Genomic DNA, 17,053 nt, shown 5'->3' on the forward strand with positions numbered 1-17,053 from the left:
GACATCCTGGTGCCCTGCCTTGTTTATCCTGTGTTTCTTTATGTAAAGACAAGCAGATGTATGACTCTTTTCTTTAATCTTCCAAATATTACATCCTTGGGGGTAGTCTTTCCATTTTACCGATGATGAAACAGGCTCTTCATCTGGATGGTTACAAATTCTTGTGCCTTGTTAATAACCTGTTTTGGGTGCTCTATAGTTTGGACAAAGCAATTAAAATGCCTAAGTCCCCAAACACGCAGGTTGTGGCATTCAGCTTTTAATCCCAAAGTTTGCCTTTTGGGAAGACTGTGTTTTCATCTGTGTTTTAAGTCCAGGTTATCTTTTCGGACTGGAATTTGCCGTGTTCCTAGCATATCACCAAGTGACATGCTGGATGTGGGACGTGGCTTGGAGGTTTTCTTGTTTTGTTTCTGTTTAATTTAGGTGAAATGCACATAAAATAAAATTAACATATTCAGCATGTACAATCCAGGGGTATTTATTATGTTTATGATATTGTGCGACCATTGTGTCTATCTAGTTCCCAAACCTTTTTAGCACCCCCAAAGGAGATCCTCTACCCATGAAGCAGTCCCCTTCCCTCTTCCCTGCTTCCCTTAGTACCTTGAAACCACTGATCTGTTTTCCATCTCTCTATGGAGGTATCTGTTTTGGATCATTCATATAAATGGAATCTTCCATTGTTTGACCTTTTTGGTTTAAACTTCTTTCTTTTTTTTTTTTTTAAAGATTTTATTTATTTATTTGACAGAGAGAGATCACAGTAGACAGAGAGGCAGGCAGAGAGAGAGAGAGAGAGAGAGAGGGAAGCAGGCTCCCTGCTGAGCAGAGAGCCCGATGCAGGCCTCGATCCCAGGACCCTGAGATCATGACCTGAGCTGAAGGCAGCAGCTTAACCCACTGAGCCACCCAGGAGCCCTTAAACTTCTTTCATTTGGACCTCCTGTTATAATAGGCCATCCACATTGTAGCATGTATCAATACCCCATTCCTTTTTATGGCTGAACAGTATTCCCTTGCATGGACAGACCACATTTTGTTTCTCCAGTGGCCAGCTGATGGACATCTGGAAGGCTTGGTGGGGAGGGAAGGTGGGGAGAAGGGTAGTTTGTACCCTGACCTGTGCTGTGCTACTTAAGAGCCGTGTGACCGTGGACCAGCTACCGACCAGCTTCTGCTTTCCTTTATTTGTTAAATGAAAACTGATAATAAGATCTAACTTTTCAAGTGGTTCAAAGATTGAATAAAAGAAGTTCATAGTAGCATACCTGCCAAATAGCGGGCCCGCCTAAATGCTGGCTGTTGTACAGTAGGATCTTATGAGGGGGATGGTGGGGGGAGGGAAAGCACGAGCTTGTGTTACAGTAGGTTTTAGTATGTGTTTGTTCTCTTACGGATGCTCAGACCTTTATGCTGCTGCTGCTGCGGCAGCTTACTTCTTCTTCTTCACTTTTAAGGCCTACGTGTTTTCTCTGCTTTGTTGTTTGGTGGTTTTTTTTGCCCCCCTCCCCAACAAAATACCCCCACAACCCCTCCCTCCCAAACTCACTGAACACAGGATTTTACATTTAGAAGCAGGGCCCTAGACAGAATGCCTGTAGTGGAATGTTACATAATTCACATTTAGATTTGAAGAGCTCATTACAAAAAAACCTGACACACTTCAGGAATATTAAATTACTGCAGATTGTGTGGAGGAAAGACACCTTATTGAAGCATTTCACACTTCTAGGCGAGCCTGAATTTAACTGATAGGGTTTCACAGCTTTTACTGGGGGAAAATGATTTCAGTTGTCACATGGTTCCTGGCCCTTGGGGGACTTTAATCTCCTTAATTACAAAGAAAGGAATTTCCTAAATAATTTGGAGTTACTTCACAGCATTTTCCCAACCTCTGGCTTTAGGAAAATTAAAGGGGATGCCAAGACCTGGGCTGTGGTAGCTTCTCTCCTTACTGCGGCTTCCTTATCGAAGTTTTTATTTGAAATAATGTTGGTTTCCTTTCATTATTGATATCCGGGTGTTCTTCAGAAATGCACAAGCAATGTTTTATAACACTTGAACACAGTCCCAGTTTGTTGAACAAGCAGTGTTGGAGATACCCATGGAATAGGGAGAGGGGCTATATGGTGCTTTATGAAGCTGAAGGGGAAAACACGGCCCAGTTCCCATCCAGTTTTATGTAGGAACATCTTTTTTTTTTTAAGATTTTATTTATTAATTTGACAGAGATCACAAGTAGGCAGAGAGGCAGACAGAGAGGAGGAAGCAGTCTCCCTGTCGAGCAGCCAAGCAGAGAGCCCAATGCAGGACTCGATCCCAGGACCCTGGGATCATGACCTGAGCTGCAGGAAGAGGCTTTAACTCACTGAGCCACCCAGGCACCCCATATAGGAACTTTTAAGAAGCCTTGAAATTGGGTAAAATCTATATATATTTCAGCTCATTCTATTATTTATGTTAGGTACCTACTGTGTGCAAAACCAGCACGATGGAAATATCTTAGATTCTATCTCTTCCTGCAGTGCCTTTACAAGAAGACTTAACCTGCCTTAGTTTCCTCTTCTGTAAAGGGAGAATAACAATATGGACCTGAGGTCATGCACTGCCACGTGACATTGAGCCATTAACACAGGAAATGATTGGCGCCTCATCTTTTTTAAGCACTTTCCAGAAGGGGTACCAGGTACTCTTCCAAGCATGTGACATGTGTGGTCACACTTCATTTCCACAGCGGCTCCCTGTTACCCCCATTACAGAGATGGAGACGCTGAGGCAAGGAGGGGCTGAGTAACTTCCTCAATATCACATTGCATATCGGTGGCTGAAGCTAGGCAGCTGGCCAAAAAGCGGATTGTAGCATAAGTAGGGAGAAATCCCGTTGAATAGAGAGATCAGAAAACGTTTCTGCCTACAATACTTTGAACTCAACCTTGAAGGGTCAGTAGAATGTCAAGGCAGACTTGAGAAGAAAGATTGAAGAGAAAGGTAGCAGTGCAAGTTACAGCTGGAGATGTGAGGAGGTACATCGCCTCCTTACCAGACTTAGATTTCCTTTTATTAGTTGGGCTGTTTGTTGCCAGTCTCCGTGCCTTTGCACAGCTGATCCTTCTGCCAGAAACAACCGTTCATTCATTTATTATACATGGACCTACTGAGTGCCTGTTGGTCCTCTCTCTTATCCAGTTGGCGTAAGGGTCAGTCTTTGAGACCCCACAGTATAGGGCTCCTCCTCTGAGAAGGATTTTTTGTTTTTTTTAAGATTTGATTTATTTATTTGACAGACATAGATCACAAGTAGGCAGAGAGGCAGGCAGAGAGAGGGGGAAGCAGGCTTCCTGCTGAGCAGAGAGCCCGATGCTGGGCTCAATCCCAGGACCCTGAGATCATGACCTGAGCCGAAGGCAGAGGCTCAACCCACTGAGTCACCCAGGCGCCCCACCTCTGAGAAGTTTTAGTGACTCTTCCAAGCAAAGGAGCGTCCTTGCTCCTTTGTGTCCCAGTATACCTGGTGTCTGCGTGTGTGTGTGTGTTCCGGTTGTGTGTCCTGCAGTCCTTTACCTGCCTTACATCTTCATTAGGAGGATGCATCGGTGAGGACAGGAATAAGGAGTCCGCACTCCTAGCCAGGGTGGCTGCACGGTAGCTGTCTCTTGACGTGAATGAGCCAGCATTTGGGCTTGGCCTGTCGTAGGTTCTTTGTCACTGGCTGTGGCCGTGAGATGATCAGTATTATTTAAAAATTTAATTATGTCCATGTAGGGCTTTGCAACTCTGTCATCTCCTGTGGGATGTTGTCTTCTGTCAGGGGGAGAGGTTGGGAAGTGGGGGTGAGGGCTAGTGGCATGGTACAGCTAGATGGCACAAGGGTGGCAGGGAAGGTTCCCATTTTCAGTGTTTGATTTCACGGACCCCATTCTAGGAAGACAGTCTTGCATTTTCCTTAGTTGTAGCTTTGGTTCCTATCGTTGAGACATCATTCAGGGCCAGCATCGTTTAAAAAAAAAAAAATCGCTTTTTAACAAATAAATAAACCAAGTATCTTTGGCTAAGGTGAGAATTTCCCTATTATCGGGCCTTCCTATAATTTTACTAGTTTTATTGTCTTTTTATTTAAATATAAACACACAGTGTTCTGTTAGTTTCAGGCGTACAGTAGAGTGACTCAGCTGTTCTCAGGGCTCATCACAGTTAAGTATACTCTTAATCCCTTCCCCTGTTTCACCCATGCCCCCCCTCCCCTCTGGTAACCCCCGGTTTGTTCTGTGCATATAAAATTGTGTTTGTTTGCCTCTCTTCTTCTTTGTTTTGTTTCTTAAATTCCACATATGAGTGAAATCACACGGTGTTTGTCTTTCTCTGACATAGTTCACTCAGCATTATACCCTCTCACCATTTGTAACAACATGGACGAATCTAGAATGCATAAAGACTTCCTGTAGTTTTATGTGGCTTTTACATTAGACCTAGTTAAGCCCTCCTTAGTTGTCATGATTAAGAGGTTTGGTTTACTGTTCTTTTTGAGCAGAAACTGCCATTCAGGGTCCGCCTTTCTGGATTCAACCATTCTGGGTCTGTGGGATGAGCTCAGAATTGGCTTGCACAGTTTAAAGACCCATTTCCAGCAGCTTTATCTTCATTTTCTTTAAAAATGGGATAACTAGTGAAATGTTTATTTTCAACTGAACTTTCCCATGTAACTCTCAGATAGATGGTCACTGGGAAAGATGATTGACTCAACACAGGGGATACATTCATTCAATTTAACTGAAATCAAATGAGATAATGGATGTGAACCCGTAGCTGAGGGCAAAGTATAGAGTAAGTGCGTAGTAAATACTAGCTGTAATTGAAGTGGTTGTATTATCATTATTATCATTATCCTCTCTTCCCAGCACAGAGTCTGGACTTAATAGTACCTAGTAATGTGCAAGGCATATTTATTAAAGAAAGAAAGAACAGAATGAGTGGTTGTCTGCTTCTTCTCTTTTGCTCCCCACATTAAATGCTTGTCTGCTCTTACAGCTGAGGAAAAAGCTGACATAAAAAATTGGCTGGCTGGAAAGTTTCTCAGCCCCATTTGTCACCTTACCCTTGGAGCCCAATTGTATGTCAACTCTATGTCCCCGCTGATGCCTGGCAGTGAAGGAGAGACCACAGGTCACTTCCCTATGATCTGCCTTAGCCGCCAAGACTCTGATCAAGCTTGGCTAATGGATGGGTGCCCTGTTGTTGGAAATGTCTCCACGGGGTTGCTCAGGAAATACTCCTTTGCTGTATTTTCTGGGTGGCATCTACTGCTTAAAAGCAAGACATGTGGAAAACAAGGAGTTGGGTTTTGTCCTTCTTGGAAATCCAGAGTTTTAAAGAGATCTGTGTCGAGTTATGTACGTAGGTTGAGAGTCCATGTTTCAGGTAGACCTGTCATTCCCTTTGCTACAAACCCTGTCAATGGCTTGATGACATCAAGTGAGCAGTTTGTACCCAGAGACCAAGGTTTTCCTGGTTTTGTATGTTTGACAGTCTGTTTTGCCACCCCCCGCCGACTAATTTCTGTTGAACCTCATAAGGGTGATGATTCTGAACGTTCTCTTGGCTTGATTCACAGCACTCGGAAGGAGTGAATGAGATGTGCAGCTCGGAGCGTTGTTTCTGAAGGAAGGAGTTGTTGTCATGAAGAGGAGTCCTCCATGAGCCTGGCTGAGGCCCGGGATCTGTGTGAAGTGGACTAAGGATTTAGTAGGATGTCAACTGAGACAGAACTTCAAGTAGCTGTGAAAACCAGCGCCAAGAAAGACTCCAGAAAGAAAGGTAGGGCTGATTTGTTCCTTTCTTACTGGCTATTTATCTGTGCAGTGTTTTATCTCTGGAATGATTTATAGCACTGTCTTTGTGATGGTGTATGTTTTTTTAATGGGTGCTAGCATTATTTGCTGTTTTCTGTAATTGTTGTGTATATTTTAATGGCTCTCCATTATGCCTTGGGTAAAATCCAAAATTATTTTCATAACATATAAAACCCTTCCTGGTATGCCTTCCACCCATCCCTCCAGCGAGCAACATCTCTGCCTAATCCTCCCCACCTCCCCTTATCCAACCTTGTTTATTCTCCAGGAATTCTGTGTCTTGGGGTTCACTTTCACAGGTTTCCAAAGTTCTCAAATTCCAGCAGCACCAGGATCATCTGGAAGGCTTGTTAAAACATAGTTGCTGGGTCTCATCCCCAGAATTTTTGGGTTCGGGAGGTCTGGGGTAGGGCCCATACCTGCATTTAGAACAAATTCTGCAGTCGTACCGGCGCCGTTGTTTCAGAGTCCAGACTTTGGGAACCACTGGACAATTAATCTAGCGTGAAATCCTTTGTCACTCCCCGCTTGTTCCTAGGCTGGCTCCCACTTAATCTTCAGGTCAGTCCTTTCCTTCCTCCTTGCTCTGGGTTAGTTGTTTTTGTTTGTTTTGCTGCAGGAGCACTTTGTTAGAATCTCATTTTATTCAAAATTTCCCATGTTTTTGTTTATCTGCTGGACAAAGCATTCCTGCAGAGCCGGACCTCTCATTCACCCGTCAACTCCAACACTTGGAACGTGCTTGACCCTGAGCGGGCAGAGATACCTGCTAATGACGACTGGCATGCATAGTATGATAATGAAGTAACTCTCACCCTCTCTGTGTTTCCTGGAGAATTGGGTCCCATGGCTTTATGACCATGCCTTTCAGGATGTTTCTCTCCCAGTTGCAATTAGGCCTAAGCGACTTCGTGCTGTGTGTTGTCTTTCTCTCACTCATCTTCTGAGGTGCACAGAGGACGATTAGTAGACTTCTCTTTCAGGTCTTGAAATCTGTCAATATGGGCTTGCAAACCAGGATGCACTCCGTTGCTTTGTATAGGCAGGGATTCGTTTGAGACACTGCTGTGCCTGCCCCGTCATGTTTCATGATGGCATTTGTCTGACACTCTATAGGAAACAAGGGACATAAATGTAATACACAGGCAGTTCCCAGACAGCCAAAACCTCAGGAAGGATGGTAAATGTTGCTTTGGATGTTTATTTGAAACACAAACATTTTGGAAGCAGTCTATTTTATTTGCTAAAACTTAATGCAAACCTTGTATTTCATGCATCATGGTCTAAGAATAATAGAAGGAAAGCAAGTCAGAGAGAGAGCAGGTCTTGGGAGAACTGCTACATGGGGAAGAAAGATTGCAGAGCATGATAATGCACTAGAATTCAAATGCTTTTTCAGTGAAAACTGACAAGTTATATTTTTGCTTCTGATTTAACCTTTCCACTAAACTTGTGCTCTTGAATGCTTAATGCATTAAAAATTGTATCTTACTGAATATCTTTTCATTCTTAATTTTAACATGCAAAACCAGGAGCATTCTAAAATGAGGATTCAGGTTTTCAGAACTTTGGCTTAGTTGAAGATTTGGGATGGGAGTATGAAGGTGATTTTTTAGAACCTCCTCATCTCCATGTCTTACAGGCCTCTAAAATCAGCACGATACATAATGCAAGGAATATCTCCTAGTGAGTGGCCAGTACCACAGAGTCTGGACAGGCAGACCTAAATACAAATTCTAGCTATGCCAGCTCCTAACTGTGTGACCTTAGAATGTTACTTAACCTCTCTGAGCATCTGTTTTCTCTCCTATAAGTAAGGATATTAAAGTTCAGAGTTTACTATGAAGAATAATTGAGATAAGACAGATTACTTAGTATAGTACTTGGCATTTATTAAGGGATCAACCAAGAGCCTTTTTAAAAAAGATTTTATTCATTAATTTCACAGAGAAAGAGAGGTGGGGGGGGTAGCAAACACCAACAGGAGGAGAGGGAGAGGGAAAAGCAGGCTTCCCCCTGAGAAGGGAGCCTGACTCGGGGCTTGATATCAGGACCCTGGGATGGTGACCTGAGGTGAAGATTGATGTTTGACTGAGCCACACAAGTGCCCCAACAAAGAGCCTTTATGTGTGTCTTTCCTCTTCCTTTTTTTTCTCTTTTTCCTTCCCTTTTCTCCTTATCCTTCTCTCCTTACTACTTCTTATCTCCTTTCTTCCTGTCATCTCTATTTCCCTCCTCTCTTCCTTTCGCTTTCTCTTCTCCCATTTCTGTACTCTTCTTCTTCTTCTTCTTTTTTTTAAAGATCTATTTATTTATTTGAGCTAGAGAGAGAGAGACCATGAGTTGGGGGGCAGGGAGAGGGAAAATTAGACTCCCTGATGAGCAGGCAGCCCAATGTGGGACTTGATCTCAGGACCCTGCCGAAGGCGGCCACTTAACCGACTAAGCCAACCCACCCAGGTGCCCCTCTGTGCTCTTCTCCTCCTCTTCTTCACTTTCATCATCAGCATTATACTGTTTTCTCTTACCCATTCTAGAACCAAGGGGATCTTAAAAAGTATATAGCAGATTTGTCCCAAAGTAAGATTATATAATTGTTCTTAGCTATGTAGCAGTGATAAACAATATGCATTCTTGATAGACTTCTCTGGCTCAAGGTATTGTGAAAGCACATACCTACATTCAAAAAGGAAGAGAATGTGCTCATAACAGGATTAATTTATTTCTTACTCTTCAGTCTTCCCTGTGGAACAGTAAGTATTCCATTAAGCAAATGTTGCTGACTGAGCCAAAATATGTAGAATTTTAAAAGGAAATGTTAACAGTTTATTTCTTGATCTTGAATCTTGAATATAATAGCATTACTAAAGTTTGTTACTAATTCTTCCAATTCCTCTTTGATTTTCTATGGAGGCAACATAGAACCTCATAAGTAGGTTTATGTCTTTCTCTCTGATCCTTAAGTAATTCTTTTTCTTCTCTTATTGCATTGGCTGGGTCTGTCAGTACAATATTTAGTAATAGGAGGTATTCTTAACTTGATCTTTAATTAATGGAAGTGCTTCTAAGTTTCCTGTAACTGTGATATTTAAATTTTTACTAGAGCTTTTTTTTTTTTTTCATTTATTGTTTTGGAAGTGTTGTTGTTTTTTAATAAATCCTGAATTTGGACATTGAATTTTGTCATATGCTCTTTCTATATTTATTTCAATGATTATACATATTTTTCCTCTCAGTTTATATCACAGTGGATTTTACTGATAGATTTTTCTAAACTTCATTTCTAAGGTAAATATTACTCTTTCATGATATATTATTTTCTATATATGGATTTGATTTTTTGATATTTTACTTAGGATTTTTATATCTATATTCATCAGCACGATTGGCATATAACTTTCTTTTCTTGAAGAATCTTTGTGCCTGGTATTAGTTAAAGTTTTTAATTTCATACAGTGATTTTTTTTTTTTTTTTTTGGTGCTCAGGAAATACTGAATGATATTTAAGCCCTTTTCTGAAAAAATGGTTTTCTTTTTAAAGTAATTTTATTTGACTTTTTAGAAGGTGTATATTCTCTTAACTGAAAATTAAAACAGAAAATTAAGCATGCCTAATCCCATTATTCAAAAATAACTGCTCTGGACTGTTTTTAGGATATGTGTTTGAGATCAATTCATACAGTTTCATATCCTGCTTTGTTATTTGACATTATATCATAAGTATATTTCTCATATTATTACATGATATTATAGACTAAAGGGGGTGTTTTTGCCCCTTTGGCAAAATTTCGATGGTTCCTAGGGCAGATATTTTATTTCCTAGAAGAGAATACCTGACAATACGGGTCATCTATCAAGAGTGAGAGTGGCATAAAGAAAAGTTAAGAGGCTCTTTAGAATTTCTCACAAATGTATCACCCACTTCTTTAATCCAGGCTTTTGAAAGGAAGTCAGAGAGTTTCCAACACAAGTCACCCAGGGGCATATTTCACCATAAAATGCATTTCTCGACAGGCCCTATAGGAGACGTAACTGGAGTATTCACAATTCAAATAAGGAAGACTTGAATGTAGTAAGAAATAAAGTTGTTTTCTTCATTTCATTTTTATTGGATTGTGTTACTACACATGCAGCTTGTCCAACGGTGCCTATTCCAGGAGTGGAGTTGATGGAGGATGGGGATGTAGGTTTTCAGGTTCGTTATCTGCCATCAAAGGGGGAGAACAGCTGATGCGATTCTGGTTATTTATAAACCCAGCACCAGGCCACCCAGTGGAAGACTGTGAGAGAGGAAGGGTCCCAGATGAGCAGGTGCAGGAGTCTTTGGGGACAGTGCCCAGGGATTTCAGTCAGCACCACCTGGCAGCCGAGGGTTGTAGAAAGAGCACTCACTTTGGAGCCAGACCTGGTTTTGAATTCTAATTCTTTTCCCTCTTGCTGTGTAACCAGAGCTGGGTTATTTAGCCTCTTAGAACCCTGTCTCAATGAGTGTGTGTGTGTGCACGTGCACAAATAATACTTACCAGAAGGGAGGGGGCGGGGGGCATCGTGGGTGAAGGTTCAGTGTGGGAGCCACAGTGTGGCAGCTGCCTGCTTAGCATTAGTTTTTCTGCCCTTTTCCTTCTGAGATCACAGTTCAGCACTGTCTCCTGATCTTCTAGAAAAACCTGCAAATAAACTTACTCACTTTCCATATATTAATGTCCAAGGATCATTAGTTAGCAAAACAATAATGACAACAAAGTGCTACCTTATTTGCTCCCTAAAAGATTCGGCCCTGAGCATCCACGCCCTGACGGGTCTAGAAGTTGGTGGTCATATGGCACATGCATTAACTTTGGAGCCCCAGCAAGCTGAGTTTTAACCCTGGCTATGTGCCTTAGTAGCTGTGTGAACTATTGGGAAGTTTCTTTTTTCTTCTTCTTCTTTCTTTATTTATTTGTCAGGGAGAGAGAGAGAGAGAGAGCACAAGCAGGGGGAGTGGCAGGCAGAGGGAGAAGCAGGCTCTCCACTGAGCAGGAAGCCCAATGTGGGACTCGATTCTAGGACCCTAGGATCATGACCTGAGCCGAAGGCAGCTGCTTATCCAACTGAACCATCCAGGCGTCCCTATTGGGAGATGTCTTAAAAATTCTGGTTAGTTTTGGTTAAGGAATGGTTTCAGTAATGCCATAGGGGTTCTCATCCTTCACTTGGTCAGTTAGCCCTGGAAACTATCCTATTAACTAGGGCTTACCCCTGAGGCGCTTGTAAAGTGCCATCACATTCATCATCTGATTGGATCCTTGGGACTGGGTTAATTAATTTAAAAAGTTCTTATTATGATGCCTGTGGTGCAGAGCTGCTGTTTCCCTGCCTCTGCCTGCTGCTCTTGCTCTGCAGGGAGGCTACCTTCCATCTGCCCAGACCTTAGCCCCGGGCTCCTGCCTCAGGCCACTTCCGCTTTTCCAGCATCCTTTTCTTTTTTCCTCAGGCACCAAACAGAGGTGCAAATTAGATCTGGGCAACCAAATCTGAAACCTACAGGAAGCATTAATGAACAAATGAGGTCTTTTGTCCACAAGGATTTATCCAGCCCCAGTGTGAGCCCTTCCAGCTGTCAGTGTTCTGTGGGGAGAGAGAAGTTTCTGGAAAGGAGACCCTGACTGCAGGCACTTCATGTAGTTGAAGAACTTCCACCTCAGGAGGCCCTTCTGATTTTTTATAGTCTCATGCTTCCTTGAAAAGACCTGTTCTCTGCTTTGCAACTTTGACTCATTCTCATCCTATTACTACTCAAAAGTTAATGTTTTATTTTTACCCCACACTCATATTTGTTCCTTAAAATATGGCACATTCCTCATAATAAAAAAAAAATTCTTAAACTCTTTTCACAGCTTTTCTGACTTAAAAGCAACTGAGTTTTCATCTTCATAAATACACTTCATAAACACATCTTCATAAACACTTACTTTCTAGGGTAAGGACTCTAGAAATGGAGAAACAGAAAGGGTTCTAAGGAATTTACATTTGGAGGCTAGCTGGAGCCTCTTGCTCACAGATGAGCTTCTCGAAAGGACTTGTTGCTGTTCACTCCTTTGGGTAGTGGCAGAGTCAGGGCTGGAGGCCAGGAATGGCTCCCGTGGCTGGTATTCCTCCATCTCCTCAGACTACAGACAACTTAACCTTCTTTACATTTGGAGGCTAGCTGGAGCCTCTTGCTCACAGATGAGCTTCTCGAAAGAAGGACTTGTTGCTGTTCACTCCTTTGGGTAGTGGCAGAGTCAGGGCTGGAGGCCAGGAACGGCTCCCATGGCTGGTGTTCCTCCAGCTCCTCAGACTACAGACAACTTAACCTTCTTGGGATTGCCCTCTTGGCATGTTTGTTCCCTCTTCTTTACACTGAAGACTCCTGGAAGAGGTCATGCCTTAGAAGCAGATGAACTTAAGTTTGATTTAAGACTTGACGTCTTAACATCTTAAAATGATTTAAGACGACATCTGCTTGCGTGTCTCAGGCTAGCTACTCTAACTTTCTAAGGCTCAGCTTCTTCATCCATAAAACAGGGACAAGAGCACCTATCACAAAGTGCTGTCATCAAGATTACGTGAGTGACTAAACTACAACACCCAGCACGATTCTCTGTACATAAACCCAGGATGAGGAACTTTCCCTTTCCCTCCAGCGCCCCGGCTCCTCACTGAGCCCCGAGAGGCAGCACGTCTCCTAGTGCTGTATGACATCAGGGAATAGTAGAAGGCACCCTTTCCTCCAGAGGCACTTGGGAGCATCCCTGAGAAGAAGGAACTGGTTCATCTCCTAAGGGATGCTTGTTTCAATAATAATGGGCAAGGCAGACAGGAAATTCAAAGGAGAATGGACCAGGTTGTTAAGCTATAAATGTTTATTAATAGCCATCATTTGTATTGTGCTTCCTGCGTGCAAACCATTTTAGATAAATTGTCCCCTAGGAGCCCAAATCTTACATTGCCCCATGGAACACGTGAGAAAATAACATTCGGAAAGATCAAGAGACTTGCTCTGGGTCATGTGGTTTGTCTGCGTAAGCTGGAAAGCCCTAGGTCTGCCAGACATTAATGTCTGTGTGGTCTTCCCTGAAAACATGCCCTGGGTTTGCCCTGTGCCTTGATGCTGGAGGCTGGTGGTTCTGACAGAATTACAGGGGGGCTGCACTCTTTTTGGCAGGGGAGGCACGGAAACCGATGAGGCACATCACACAGATTTATGGCACCATCCTGCCTTGGGAGGGTTTTGGATCTTGGTGTGCTAATTGTTCTCTCCTGACTCTGTGATTTTCAGGCTTTGGAAATTCAAAATCCAGGATTTAATTACACAATGACATCAATTTCTCTGAGGTTGATGCATAAAGCTCTGGGGCTGAAGGGCTTGGGAGGGAGGGAATACTGTTTTGGGTCAAGAAGTCCAGTCCTTTAGGATAGTCCTTTAGGGTAGGACTGGCTGTCAGATCATATGATGCATGGTGGGGAGAGAATTCTGTACTCTCTTCGAGCACATGGTCTTGAATTTATTATAGGACACATCACTCACTGTGGCCATTCCCTGAAGACCAACTCATTTCAGGTTTCATTGGTGACTTAGTTCTGGGCTTCACTTTAACTGGTTCCTTTATAAGAAGTCAGGCTTTCTTCAAGCCCTCATTCACATCCCTTTCTTCCCTGAATGTGTTATATAACCCCAGCAGCATACCAAAGAGGATAACACCCCAAGCAAGCCCTCTGAGTTTTGGTCCCCATGTCTTTGTCACTTGGCCTTCTCTTACCCTGAGCCACACCAGGCTTCAGTTCCCAGAACTTACCTCTGTGACATCTGTGTGTCAGCTCCTTCTACCTGGGTCATCTTTCTCACCCTGTCTATTCACTTGGCCAACTCCTGGTCAGGATCCAACAGCCATTTGTCTGAGCCACAATCCTTGACGTTATGAGCTTCATAAGATTCTTGATTAATCACTGACTGTCAGCCCCTGTGACCTCCTAAATGCCTTCCAAAGCTGTCCATGCTCTCTCTCCTCATGGCTCCTCTCCCAAGGACAGTCTGGGCTGCCTTCATCTGCCATCTGGATTGTTCTCACACCCTCCTAAGGGGTTTGCGGGTTTTCAGTCATTTTCATCTCCAAGCTGTTCGGGACACTTGGAGATCTGACCACGTCTCCCCTCTGCTTCAGACCCTTCAGGGAGCAGCTCCGAGTGCCTCCAGGGTGACATCCACACTGCTTCTCATGGTGTCCCAGAGGCCACACCTGGTCTGATGCCTCCTTATCTCTCTGGTCACATCTCTCCATGCTGTTCTGCAGTGATAGTCCATTCTATGGCACAACTGAATTAATTTCAGTTCCCTGATCATACCATACGATTGTTCCTATTAGGGATTTGGCAAGTCCTATTTCTTCTCCGAAGAATACGTTTCCCTTTATTTCTTTTCAGAGCTAACTTCACTTATCCTTTAGTTCCAAGTTCAGTATTACTGTCCTCGGAAATGTTTTGGTGCCCATTACAGCCCACGCCCCTGACCCCCAGCTGCAGGTCATGACTCTTTTGCGTGCTCTCAGATGTCTCATGTTGCTCACTGTTACATATTTTTAGTTGTCTTTTTGTTCCTCTATGTCACTCATTAGGCTGGGAGTCCTGTGACGGCAGGGACCGTGCCTGTCTTGTTAATAAGCAAGTCACTTCTACCACTGAGCATGGTGCTGAGAGATGTAGGTATGCAGCAATGTGGGCGAATGAATAAGCAGGTGAATGAATGAATTTATGACAGAGATATTTGGATTTGTGAGGGGTTCCCTAGCACCCTGCACGTACTCAAATCATCACACTTGCCATGGTTCTCCTATTGGTTTTGGCTTATTTTTCTGTCTCTACCATTAGCCCTGAGTTCCCAGCACAGCACTCAGAACATGGTAAGTACTTAGTCAGTGTTTGTTGAATTGGTGATCACGTGGTGGGGCCGGGGTGGGGGGATGATCTGCACAAGGAGAAAGAAAATGACGAAACACAAGCATCTCCCCGAAATGCTGGCTCTTGAGATTCTTATTATGTCACCTTGAAAATTCCTACCACTCTGTGAACTACTTCTCCTTTTGCGATGTGTGTCCAATCATGTCTGGTGCCATAATTTAGCGTGATGTGAGCCGTATTGGTAGTAAAGCTATACGATTTGCCATATTAGTTCATCCCACTGCTTCATTAAGCTCAGTGTGCTGCCCATGGCCGTGGCTGGGCTTGAATTTTGATGTTGAGAAGAACAAAGCCCTTTACATTATCCCTCCAAGTCCCGTGAGTCAGGTAAGGGCACATGCCTTTGTAGGGCTGGAGAGTGTTCATCTTTGCAGATAATCAGCACATGCCCCAGAGCATGGGGTTTTCTTATCCACGCGGTTTGCTGAGTGAACAGACAATGTTCCAAGGTGTGCTGAGATTTCAGCAACCCCCTCCTATTGCCGCAAAGCCTCTGGGTTGGTCAGAGTACGTATGTTGCAAGACTGAGCAATTCCGCACAACCCATCAAGAGAGTACATGGAGATAAAAGACAGAGGAGAGGTTTGCTGGGGGTGAAATGTTGTTTCATTTAAGCTTGAAAACAACCTTTGGACAAGTGTCCCCATGTTAGAGGAGAGGCGACTGAGGCTCAGACAGATGAGTGGCTTGCCTGAAGTCCATGCAACGAGGAGGTAAAGAAACCCATTTGTGGCTAGATCGCTCTGATCCCAGGTCCTGTCTACATGCTTCACACTAGACTAAGCTACTCCCTACTGAATGGTGTGCCTTCTTACCAAATACCGAGTAAGGCTTACACTGAAAGACATCATCTGGCAGAGTCTGGCAGAAACACTCTTAGGTTGCCATGACCATACCGAGAGGAAGGAAGGAAGGTAGATTATGTGATACAATAAGGAGGGGAGTTGGAAAGGCAGAGGAAGCTCTAGGTCTTCACTCCCCTTCTCTGGCAGGTGGGAGGTTGCCATACACAAGGGTTCCCGGTGATTGACTAGGAACATTTCCCTTTCTAAGGAGAATGCCAATTATTCTGTGTTTTCCAGATACAAAAAGGTAAAGACTAGGTGAACTTGAGGGACTTTGTGTGCATTCATCAGAATGCAATTCTAGCTCATAATTTGGAACAAGCACTCCAATTTTGCAAATGTCTCCAAATCGATGTCATCCCATTAACCCATTTCACCTCCCAGTGGGCTTCCCTGCATCAGAAATAATCATGACAACGCTGGTGAGGAAGGTAGCTACTGTCTATCCGCAGTTAGAAAGTGTCAGGCATTGCATTTGAACACTTACATATATTTTCTCCTGCACAAGACCTTGAGGGAGCTCCTCTTTTTAAAACCCCAAGTTTACAGACAAGGAAATGGAAATTAAGGAGGCAGGACAGAGTTCATGCCATGACTCCTGACCTTATGCTCTGAACAGACCTGTAGTTTTGCCTCACTCATGCATTCAACAGGCATCACGTACACCTTTTGTGCATGTGGACCTTCTGAACACATTGACTTGCTTGGCCCTTCCTGTACACGTGTGAGTTTTCTCCAGCTCATTCTCTTCTCTCTCCATGGGGAAAAAAAAAATCACCCGAATCTCTTAGCTCACTGCCAAGGCCTGCCTCATCCTCTAAGACCCAGCTCAGAGAGCACATCCATGAAACTCTTTCTCAGCATTCTCTTCCCCCATGAAGCCTTCATTCCCCATGATTTTCAGCATGTTGGGTTTTTACAAAATTTTTCACCCAGAGAAAGCTTTTCTATCTTTCTTCCATCAACCCAAAATGCACTTAAATACCGCTCTTCCTTACTAGATTGTGTTGTAAGTAGAGACGTGATGGCAGGGACTGTTGTCTTGGGCATCGTTATACCCTCTTAGAGCTGGGATGAGAATTTACCAAAGAGTTGTCAGTGTGTAAGATGGGAAATGACATTAATTTCACGACTACTCAGTGCAAGCAGAGAGTACGGTCAGAATACAGGAGTTGATAAGGTCGGTAAAACTCCCGTTTTACAAGATGAGGAAACATACTCAACTAAGTTCAGGATATGTCGAAGGTCACCCATCGTGTAAATGGAAGAACAAGAATTTTTAAACTTCGCTCTCAATGATCCAAAGCCTAGGCTCTTTCTGCCTTATTCACTGTTTCCCAGCAGTGGCGTCAAATAAAACTCCAGTGAAAAGCTCAGTTCCTG

At 43.4% G+C, this 17,053-nt stretch overlaps 1 pseudogene; it reads left to right on the top strand.

The window, feature by feature from the left end:
• Positions 1-17,053, top strand: part of LOC125099276 (uncharacterized) — a 120,506-nt pseudogene that overhangs the window by 20,787 nt on the left and 82,666 nt on the right.

Source organism: Lutra lutra, chromosome 4 (genome assembly GCF_902655055.1).
Source record: "Lutra lutra chromosome 4, mLutLut1.2, whole genome shotgun sequence".
Taxonomy (NCBI): Eukaryota; Metazoa; Chordata; class Mammalia; order Carnivora; family Mustelidae; genus Lutra; species Lutra lutra.